Below are 12,551 nucleotides of genomic sequence, written 5' to 3'. Positions count from 1 at the left end.
GGTGCCCATTAAGGGACAAATGGATAAAGATGTGGTATATATACACAATTGAATACTACTCAGCCATAAGAAAAGATAAAATCTTGCCATTTGCAACAACATGGATGGACCTTGAGGATATTATGCTAAGCGAAATAATTCAGAGGGAGAAAGTCAAATACTGTATGATCTCAGTCATAAATAGAAGTTAAAAACAACAACAAGCAAACACATAGAGACAGAGATTGGATTGGTGGTTACCAGAGGAGAAGGGGGTAAGGAGGAGGGCAAAAGGGGAGATTAGGCAAATGTGTATGATGATGGATGGTAATTAGTCTTTGGGCGGTGAGCATGGCGTAATCTACACAGAAACCGAAATACAATGATGTACACCTGAAATTTATATAGTGTTATAAACCAATGTCACCTCAATAAAAATAATAAAACAAAATAACTTAATTAGTGAATGTACTAAAGGCAAGAAAAATAAACTTTATGAAAAAATTATTTTAAAAAAGATGAGAAATTACAATAGATACCAAAGAAATACAACGAATTATAAGGGAATACTCTGAAAAACTATATGCCAACAAATTGGATAACCTAGAAGAAATGGATAAATTCTTAGAATCATACAACCTCCCAAAACTGAATCAAAAGAAATAGAGTTTGAATAGACCAATCACAAGTAAAGAGATTAAACAGTAATCAAAAACCTCCCAAAAACAAAAGTCCAGGACCAGATGGCTTCTCTGGAGAATTCTGTCGGACATTCAAAGAAAATTTAATACTTATCCTTCTCAAACTATTCCAAAAAATTGAAGAAGATGCTACACTTCTGAACCCATTCTACAAGGCCAAGATTACCCTGATATCAAAATCAAACAAGGACAACACAAAAAAGGAAAACTACAGCCCGATATCACTGATGAACATAGATGCGAAAACTCTCAACAAAATATTAGCAAATCAAATACAGCAATATAGTAAAAAGATCGAACACCACGATCAAGTGGGATTTATTCCAGGGATGCAGGGATGGTTCAACATCTGCAAATCAAACAATGTGATACACCACATTAAAAAAAATGAGGAGCAAAAAAATCACATGATCATCTCAATAGATGCAGAGAAAGCATTTGACAAGATCCAACATCCATTTATGATTTTTAAAAAAAATCTCTGAATAAAATGGGTATGGAAGGAAAGTATCTCAACATAACAAAGACCATATATGACAACACATAGCCAACATCATACTCAATGGTAAAAAAACTAAAAACTATTCCTCTGTGAACAGGAACAAGACAAGGGTGCCCACTCTCACCACTCTTACTAAACATAGTACTGGAGGTGTTGGCCATTGCAATTAGGGAAGAAAAAGAAATAAAAAGTATCCAAATTGGAAAGGAAGAAGTAAAACTCTCACTGTTTGGGGATGACATGATTCTATATTTAGAAAACCCTAAAGAATCCAACAGATAACTATTAGAATTAATCAACGACTACAGCAAAGTTTCAGGGCATAAAATCAACTTACAAAAAATCAGTTGCATTTCTATACACTAATAACGAACTTGCAGAAAGAGACAGCAAGAATACAATCCCATTTAAAACCACAAACAAAAGATTAAAATACCTAGGAATAAACTTAACCAAGGAGGTGAAAGATCTATCCACCGAAAACTATGAGACATTACTGAAAGAAATTGAAAAGGACATAAAGAAATGGAAAGATATTCCATGCTCATGTATTGGAAGAATAAGCATAGTTAAAATATTCATATTACCTAAAGCAATCTACAGATTCAATGCAATCCCAAATCAGTATCCAGATGACATTCTTCACAGAAATAGAACAAAGCATCCTAAAATTTATATAGAACAACAAAAAAAACCTCGAATAGCTAAAGAAATCCTGAGAAAAAAGAAAAAAGTTGGAGGCATCACAATCCCTGACTTCAAAATATACTACAAAGCTATAGTAATCAAAAGAGCATGATACTGGCACAAAAACAGACATACAGATCAATGGAATAGAATTGAAATCCAGAAACAAAGCCACACATCCTTGGACAGTTAATCTTCTACTAGGAGCCAAGAATATACAATGGAGAAAGGAAAGTCTCTCCGATGAATGGTGTTGGGATAACTGGACAGCCATGTACAAGAGAATGAAAGTAGGCCGTTATATTGCACCATACATAAAAGTTAACTCAAAATGGATTAAAGACTTGAATGTAAGACCTGAAAGCATAAAACTCCTAGGAGAAAGTATAGGCAGTACACTCTTTGACATCAGTCTTAACAGTATCTTTTCAAATACCATGTCTACTCAAGCAAGGGAAACAAATGAAAAAATTAACAAATGGGACTACATCAGACTAAAAACTTTTGCAAGACAAAGGAAACCATCAGCAAAACAAAAAGACAACCTACCAACTGGGAGAAAATATTTGCAAATCATATATCAGACAAGGAGTTTATTTCCAAAATATACAAATAATTCATACAACTCAACAAAAAAAAATGAACAACCCCATCAAAAAATGGGCAGAGGATATGAATAGACATTTTTCCAAAGAAAACAAATAGATGGCTGACGGGCATGTGAAAAACATCACTAATTATTCTGAAAATGCAAATCAAAACTACAATGAAATATTATGTTACACCCATCAGAATGTCTATAATTAAGACAAAAAATAACAAATGTTGGGGAGGATATGGAGAAAAGGAAACCCTCATACACTGCTGGTGGGAATTCAAACTGGTGCAGGCACTATGGAAAACAGTATGGAGATTTCTCAAAAAATTAAAAATAGAAATACCATAAAATCCAGCTATCCCACTACTGTGTATTTATCCCAAGAACATGAAATCAACAATACAAAGAGATTTATGCACCCCTATGTTCATTGCAGCATTATTCACAATAGCCAAGATGTGGAAGCAGCACAAGTGCACACAATGGATGAATGGATAAAGAAGGTATGGTATATATATACAATGGAATACTACTCAGCCAAAAAAAATTGCCCCATTTGCAACAATACGGATGGACCTTGAGGGTATTATGTTAAGTGAAATAAGCCAGACTGAGAAAGACAAGCACTGTATGATTTCACTCATATGTGGAAGATAAACAAACATGTGGACAAGGAGAACAGATTAGTGGTTACCAGAAGGGAAGGAGTGTGAGGGGGAGGGCAAAAGGGGTAAATGGGCAATTATGTATAGTGACAGATAAAAACTAGACTATTAGGGGTGAGCAAGATGCAGTCTATACAGAAACTGATATATAATGATGTATGCCTGAAATTACACAACGTTATAAGCCAACATGACCTCAATAAAATAACAAAAAAAAAAAAAGAGGTGGGGTCTACTTCCACATATTTTAAATCTCAGCTGGCCCTGTGACTCACTTGCTCAATAGAATGAAATGGTAGTGATGTGTGCCATTTACAGTCCTATGTCTCAAAAAGCCTTGTGTGCTTCTCTCTTGTGCTCCCTCTTGCCCCTCTGCCTCACCATGAGAACAAGCCCAGGCTGGCCTTCTTGAGAAACCAGGTGTAGCATAGGCAAGTCAACACATTGTCTCAGCTGGAGACCCAGATATATGAGACAGCCCAGCCAAAAATAGCAAAGTCACCTGGCTGACTCACAGCTGACCTTAGATATATGAGCCCTGCTGAGCCCAGGTCAGAGCAGAAGACCCAGCAGACCCACAGAGCTGGAAGCAAAAATAAATGTTCATTGCTGTACATTGCTGGGGTTTTATGGTTGTTCGTCGTGTAGTGCTGGTGGGGCAATAGATAACTGATTCAGAAACTGTACCAGAAGTGCAGTGTTGCCATAACAAAAATCTAAAATATGTGACAAAGGCTTTGGAGACTGGCCAGCAGGAAAAAGATAGAAAAATCATTGAGGAAATGGCTCTAAGAGGCTGGGAAAATAGAAACCCATGTTGTGTAGTAGTAAAACAATAGGTAAAACTATCATTTATGGCAATTTGTAAAATACAAAAAACCTCTGAATTTGAGAGATGATTTCCAGGGCCAAATGTTCAAAGAGTCAGCTGGTCACTCCTGGGTGCATATGATAAAATGTTACAAGAAAAAAATAAGCTGAAGAAAAACTAGCCCAATCGCAAGCATAATTTAAAGGGAATATAGAGAGGCCAGAATTGGTTGAGTTGGAAAATAAAACAGTCCTCATCTCTAGCCTCACCAGCTGGTAAAGATTCTCACAGTAAAATAAGGCCTGAGAACAAAGATCCAATCAAGGATGTGACTCTAAGTCCCTTTGTTAAAACCACTGAAAGAATTAAGATGGTGCATAGTAGACCCTCTCAGCTGCACAAAATGTCTCCTAAGAATCTAAAGCCATTGTCCCATAAATACCTATTCCCCGAGTAGCAATAAATGAGTATTCATATGCACATCTCAAAAATAACCATGAACGTGGCTTTTATTGAATATGGTGACCTTGACTCATATTCATAAGAAGCCTACAATATGTTTAAGGGAATTGTATTTGGTAAAGTGCCACCAACCCAAACTAAAAGTGAATGAGGTTGCTCAAAATTCAAAAAGGTCTCTGGGGCCCAACTTTCTTCAGTCAGTTTAAATAAATTGCTTAAAGGGCATATTTTCTACTGCCCTCTTTAGAAGGGGGCAAATAAGATAGAAAAAGAAGTATGTCCCAGAGGGAGGCTCTAAGCACCAAGAGACATACAAAACAGTATTCCCTGAGGAGCCACTCCAAAGAGCAGAAACAGGGCCTAATCAAGGAACATCCTCACCCTAAGAAGATCTGTAGACATTTTCTCAGGGGGATTTCAGAATTGTCATAAACCAGTGGCTGCTATGTGCCTCCCCTTTGTGAATGCCAGTGTTTATTGCACAGGCATACCATGTTTTACTGCACTTTACAGACATTGCGTTTTTTTTTTTTACAAGACCCTACATCAGCAAAAAGATTATGACTCGCTGAAGACACAGATGATGGTTGACATTTTTTAGCAATGAAGTATTTTTCAATTGAGGATGTACTTTTTTTTTAGACATAATAGACTACAGTATAGCATAAACATAACTTTTATATGCACTGGAAAACCAAAAAATTTGTGTGAATCAATCACAGTATTTGCTTTATTGAAGTGGTCTGGAACAAAACATACAATATCCCTGAGGTATGTCTGTGATTACTCTGCCCCTCTTTCACCATTGTATTGGGGGGGGAGTGAGGGAAGAGCATGTCATTTCATCCAATCATCTTCAGATCAAAAGGAGATTCATCTAAGAAACCACTAAATGGTTATAATGTAGACAATAAATGGCCCAAGTCTATCTCACAGTGGGTCCAGTGGAACTATGGATTTTGCAGCTGGCAGAACCTTTGCACTGGTTCCCCAATCTACAGAGTAAGGGCCATTGTGGTAGGAAGAACAAGGTGAAAGCCTCTGAAACTGAAGGACAGTAAATCAGAAGCAATATCAAATTCCTCCAGGCATTACAGATTATCATCACCATTAAAAACCTGAAGGATACAAGAGCATCCAACATTATCATATCCTCATTCAATTCACCTATCTGATCTCTGTAAAGATAAGATGGATAGTGGCAGATAATGGTGGACTACCATAAACTTAACCAGATGATAGCCTAAATCACAGCTGCTGTGTTAATGTTGTATCCTTACAGGAACAATCAACACAGTGACTACAATCTGTCACTTAGTACATGTCTGGTAATTTGGTGAATGCTTTCTTATCAAGAGTAGTCTGTAGCAACGATCAAAAGCAGTTTACCTTTACATAGAAAGAGCAGAAATACTGTCTTGCCTCAGGGCAAAGTTAATTCTCCTATACTTTGTCATAATATAGTCCACAGGGATCCTGAACATCTGTGAACTTCACAGATCTTCACCCTACTCCAGTACATAGATAAAATTATGCTAATTGTATCTAGTTAGCAGGAAGTGACAACTATACTAGATGCTTTAGTACAGAGGTTCTCAAACTTTTTTGGTCTCAGAGCCATCTTTACACTCTTAGAAATGATTGAAGATGCCAAAGAGTTTATGTGGGTTGTATCTTTCAGTAGTTTCCATATTAGAAATTAAAATTTAAGATATCTTTAAAACATTTATTGATTCATTGAGAGATAATAAACCCAATACATTTTAACATAAAAAAAATATTTTTATTAACTATAACCATATTTTCCAAACCAAAAAAAAACTTAGAGAGAAGAATTGCATTGTTTTAAAATTTTGCAAATTTCTGGCTTGATAGAAAACAACTGAACTCTCCATCTGCTTCTGCATTCAATATGTTGTTTTGGTTAAAGTCTGAAGTCTATGAAGAAAATGTGGCCTCACATATATATGTAGTTGGAAAAGACAGGAATATTTTGATAGACTTTTCAGACAATCGTGGGTATTCTCCTTTGGTGCTACACGAAAACACAAGAAATTATAATTTCTTTAAAGTTAGTTGCAATGCAGAATCTGAAACCATGTCAATGAGTTTTTCATACTCTGTAACATTCAAAATCATTGGTCTATCTTGCACTTTAAATGAGTCTTTCACTTGTACATGATTTTCTAATATCATTGATCATTTGGAAAATATTGATGCTTTCAGTTATGCAGATGTTTTGAACATTGACACAAGTTGGAAAACTTGATGAATTCCTCACTTTATTATTATGAAATGTTTCTTTTTGTTCCTAGTCATATTCTTTACTTTAAAGTCTACTTTGTCTGAGACTAATATAGCCATTCCAGTTTTCTTATAAATATTTACAGGGTATATCTTCTTCCATCTTTTATTTTTACCCTATCTACGTCTTCATATTTAAAGTGTATTTCTTATAGATAGCATACAATAGGGTCTTGATGTCTTATCTAGTCTGACAATCGCTAATCTCTGCCTTTTAATTGAAATATTTAGACCACTTATACTTAATGCAGTTATTAGTATGGTTAGCTTTAACTCTACCTTCTTGCTCTTAAATTTTTATTTGTCCCATATGTTCTTCTTTTTTCTTTTTTCTTCTTATTCTTCCTTCTTTTGGATTAATTGTTTGTTTGTTTTTAAGGATTCCATTTCACCTCCATTATTGGTTTATTAGCTATATCTTTTTGTTTTTTGTTGTTAGGGGCTGTTCTAGGTTTACAATGTGCATCTTTAACTTAGAGCAGTCTATATCTAAGTAATATTATACCACTGGGATAAAGTAGCAGAGGTAAGGATAATTTTTATCTTTCTTTTTTTATCTTTATGTTCTCTTTTCTTATAAATATCAATGACTTGCTTAGTTAAATAAGTAAAATATTTTTAAAATTTTAAGCATTTGTTAAGGACCTGTTCTGATTCCATAACAAAAGATAGAAACAGAGAAAGTTTCTGAATTTCCAGCTGCACTGTTAGAACCAAAATCATGCTAGGGCTTTTTTGAGCCCAAGAAATTATCTTGAAGGAAATCCTGATGGGTGGTAGTATTTGTATTACTTCAAGAAAATTCCAAACTATAGCCTCTCAATTTACTGCTTTCTATTAAATATGTCACTGATACATCATGGAAGACCAAAACCAAATTGTCTGTGTCATTAAAAAATAAAAATCATGGTCCCTCTACTCCCATTTTTTGGTTTATACTATAATTCATATGACAAAAGTATATCAAATGCCCCATATATATATAATATAAATGCCACTCGTAACTAACCATGAATAATGATTAATTAACACAGACACTCCTGATTGACGCTTTCAATTATTTAAGACAAAGTAAAATATTTGCATTAAGTGCGTACAGAGGCAGATAAATTATTTTGGTGAAGAACTCAAAGGTTTCTCCAAAGACAAGAATTCTATATTATTTACCAGTATCAGTCCTTCCAAAGTCCTCCAATATCATTTTCTAGTTGAGAAAACAAGATCAGAGATTTGTCATACACAAGGAGGAGAGTGGGAAGATTCCTACTGTTGTGTCTAATTACATGTGAAGACAAATGATTTTTATGAAACCAAACTTGTTCAAGGCAAAGTTTCCTCTATGACCCATAAGTCCTCAGGGCAACTTAATCCATTTGACATATTAAATTAACACCTTTAGAGAGTCACTGCATTTTATATATCAATTAGCTATCCAGCCTCGCATGATTAAAGTTAATCCAACTGATAGTGTTTTAAAATTCTGCTTATTGCCCTACTCCTCTTTTTCTCTGACCTATTTAAAAACTGTTTTATGTATAAATCACTCTGCTCCATCTTAATGGTTAATAACACTGAATCTAAGAGGCTCAAACCATGTCATTTAGGTCCAGCCATGGTACCATCCCCTGGGTTAAATGCTCTTAAACTGAGCTCATTTTGAATACCTCAGTAAGAAAATCTGACTATCATGGGGTCTATGATTCTCTATAACAGAGAGAGGCATTCCCTAATGCAAATACTATGCTCCAAAAGTTTGCTTCATTTTCCCGTTGTAGCAATATTTAAAATGGTGGCCAGTTTCCAAGGCTAGATCACAAGAACCTGATTAATTGAATACAGGCCAAAATAAAAAGAAAGTGTGTATGCAATAAAAAGAATAAAACATTATTGTTATGATACTAGCACTTAAATATATTGAGGAAGATAAATTCAGTTTGCAAATATCGTCTATCCACCTTAAATGTCAGGGTTGAATAATAGAAATTTTAAATATAGGAAAATAAGAAGACAGATGGGGGCTACTGTAGAAATATTTTATGACCTTCTGGACCATTGCAAGAGATAACAAGGTTAATGAAAGTTCTTTATTATGCATGTTAACTCTAAGAATTTTGACCTTGCTTTTCCTAGATAGAGGCGTTCCCTAATAGAGATGCTTAATTGATACAATTTAATGATACACTCACTCTATGCAAGTTATTCTTATTTATGATATTATTGGTATGGCAGCTTATATTCTTTAAGCCAAATTGTTCTCTTAATTTTGCTTATTTTTTTCTTTTCTAATTTTTTTTGTTGTAGTAACATTGGTTTATACATTGTACATATTTCAGGTGTACATCATTATACTTCTATTTCTGCATAGATTACATCACGTGCACCACCCAAATACTAATTACAACCCATCACTACACACAAGTGCCTAATCATCCCTTTTGCCCTCCTCCCTCCCCCTTCCCCTCTGGTAACCACCAATCCAATCTCTGTCTCTATGTGTTTGTTTGTTGTTGTTTTTATCTTCTACTTATGAGTAAGATTATACAGTATTTGACCTTCTCCCTCTGACTTATTTCTCTTAGCATAATGTCCTCGATGTCCATTCTTGTTGTCACAAATGGCTGGATTTCATTGTTTCTTATGGCTGAGTAGTATTCCATCGTGTATATATACCACATCTTCTTTATCCATTTGTCCCTTGATGGGTTGCTTCAAAGTCTTGGTTATTGTGAATAATGCTGCAATGAACACAGGGATGCATGTATCTTTATGCATTGGTGTTTTCATGTTCTTTGGATAAATACCCAGCAGTGGAATAGCTGGATCATATGGTAGCTCCATCCCTAATTTTTTGAGAAATCTCCATAATGTTTTCCATAGTGGCTGCACCAGTTTGCACTCCCACCAGCAGTGTATGAGAGTTCCCTTCTCTCTACGTCCTCTCCAACACTTGTTGTTTCCTGTCTTGTTAATTATAGCCATTCTGATGGGCGTGAGGTGATATCTCATTGTAGTTTTGATTTGCATTTCCCTGATAGTTAATGATGTTGAACATCTTTTCATGTGTCTGTTGGCCATCTGTATATCTTCTTTGGAGAAATATCTGTTCAGGTCTTTTGCCTACTTTTTAATGGGTTGTTAGTTTTTTTGTTGTTGAGATGTATGAGTTCTTTATATATTTTGGAGATTAACCCCTTATCAGACATATGGTTTGCAAATATCTTCTCCCAATTGTTAGGCTGTGTTTTCATTTTATTGATGGTTTCCTTTGCTGTGCAGAAGCTTTTTAGTTTGTTGTAGTCCCATTTGTTTATTTTTTCTATTGTTTCTCTTGCCCAGTCAGACACGGTACTTGAAAATATATGGCTAAGACCAATGTTGAAGAGCATGCTTCCTACGTTTTCTTCTAGAATTATCATGGTTTCAGGTCTTACATTCAAGTCTTCAATCCATTTTGAGTTAATTTTTGTGTATGGTGTAAGATAATGGTCTACTTTCATTTCTTCTAGAATTATCATGGTTTCAGGTCTTACATTCAAGTCTTCAATCCATTTTGAGTTAATTTTTGTGTATGGTGTAAGATAATGGTCTACTTTCATTTTTTTGCATGTAGCTGTCCAGTTTTCCCAACACCATTTGTTGAAGTGTTCTCTTAATTTTAAAACACTAATTTAAAAGTCTTGTTAAATAAAGTACAAGGATGTTTAGCTGAGTTCCTATCTAATTATGGTATAAATTATTCAAGCTTAGAAAATCAAAATTAATGAAACCCATTTTTAAACCATATGTATCAGAATAGAACTCTTTAAAACATACAAACAAAAGTTTCCCGTGAAAAGGATGTCAAGAAAAGCACATCTACTATAGTCTGGTATCTAGTATATCATAATGCTTTTTATAAAGATGACAAGAAGTTAGTTCCTAATATAGTGTTAAATTATTCCTATTCTCTGACTTCTGCAGAAACAGAAAATGAGGACTATACGTGGCTGCCATTCCTGTTGTTCATCAAGCATGCATTAACTATGAGACTGGTTTATTATTTATAGCCAGATTTCTTCCACAATGAGTTCTAGGTGGCTTTTAAATGCATTTACTAGACCCTGACCCTAGAGATTTTAATTCCTGATAAACACAGTGACGAAGGTATCCCAGTCATACTGAAATGAAATAAATAGCCTAAATTAGATGGAGACCTAGTTTCATGTGTAAAAGCAAAGACGTAAGTGAACTTAAACTCGTGCTTTTTATCAAGACCGTCCTCTCTCTAGCCCTGTCTTCTTGTCTAGCTGCAGTTAAAAGCTTTTTAGGTACTTTATTTTGTTAAAACCAGGAAACTTTGATCTATGGAAGAAAAACAAACTCCACCAAAACACGTTACAGATTCAACTCAAAAAAGCACTGCCTGTGGATCCTGAGGGCTGCTGAGCATCGCTAATCTATTCTCGCCTGTCAAAAACCTCAAAAGTGCTCATAGTGCTACATTTCAGAAGTCCCAGATGTTGACCTTTGAAGGCTGAAATCTGGTCACATTCCAGGTATGGGAGTGCTGAGCCATCAGCCCTTACCCAATGTCACCAAGGTGCCCATCAGAAGCCCTCCTTTGTGGTCTCAAGGAAGTTAATACATTAAAGCCTATCCTCACAGGAAATGCCTTCTCTAACCTGGTTACCTCTGTTTATCCTACCAGAAAAAGCCAACAGTTTGAAATGTGAAGAAGAATGACTACTGAAAACTTAGCCACGCAAAGTGAAAGATCTTTCCAAGACCTTAGATAACACGGCAATATCGTAGGTTCTTTATTCTTTTATGAGACAAGTGCAAAAGTTATGTAACTTTATTGTTTTATGATCCTTTGAACCCAAGGTCCTCCTCCTCTCTTGTTACGTGAACCCATTAAACCCTTTCAACATCACTGGATTGGTGACAAGTATTCCATTCAGTTTCCTTATACTCTGTACTTCTGATAGGCACAGTGAAACTGCTTATTCACTGGTGATCATCAAGTTCACTGGGAAGGTGGACTGGCTGTTAACTTGATGGTATGATATCAAGATTTCCAGGAATGGTAGGCACCAAGAAGAGACCACTCCCTACCGAGTGGGTCAGGATCAGGGTACAGCAAATAAGACACTCACCTGGGGGGCAGAACTTAAGGGGGTGTCAAAAAACTTAGTAATCAAGATAAATATTATTTTGAGGGGGCCGGCCCAGTGGTGTAGGAGTTGAGTTCACACGTTCTGCTTTGGGGGTCCAGGGTTCACCAGTTCAGATCCTGGGCGTGACCCTACTCACCACTCACCAAGTCATGCCCAGGCAGTATCCAACATAGAAGAGCTACAACTCTACAGCTATGATATACAACTATGTACTGGAGCTTTGGGGAAAAAAAGAAAAAAAAGAGGAAGATTGAGAACAGATGTTAGCGCAGAGCCAAGCTTCCTCAAAAAAGAAAAATTTTCGATACAGTGTTTTTAAAAACAAAAATTAATGCAAAAAATCCATGGTGAACAAATTGTCAAAATTTTACATAAAGACAGAATTTGATCCTGCACTTGTACAATTCGGCCTCACGCACCTCAACCTAATTCTGGTCCTTCTGTACTGACTTAGTGATCCCAGAAATTCCACACTTCAGGAAGTGTGGAATTTCTGCTTTTTACAGCATTGTCTGCAATTAAAACGAAAATCTCTGAGGGCCTGCCCGGTGGCATAGTGGTCAAGTTCGCACACTCCACTTCAGTGGTGCGGGGTTCACAGGTTCGGATCCCGGGCACACACCTACACACCACTCATCAAGCCATGCTATGGCGGCATCACTTATAAAGTAGAGGAAGATGGGCAC

The sequence above is a fragment of the Diceros bicornis genome, chromosome 38 (genome assembly GCF_020826845.1).
Source record: "Diceros bicornis minor isolate mBicDic1 chromosome 38, mDicBic1.mat.cur, whole genome shotgun sequence".
Classification (NCBI taxonomy): Eukaryota; Metazoa; Chordata; class Mammalia; order Perissodactyla; family Rhinocerotidae; genus Diceros; species Diceros bicornis.
Note: the sequence above shows the minus strand (reverse complement) of the source record.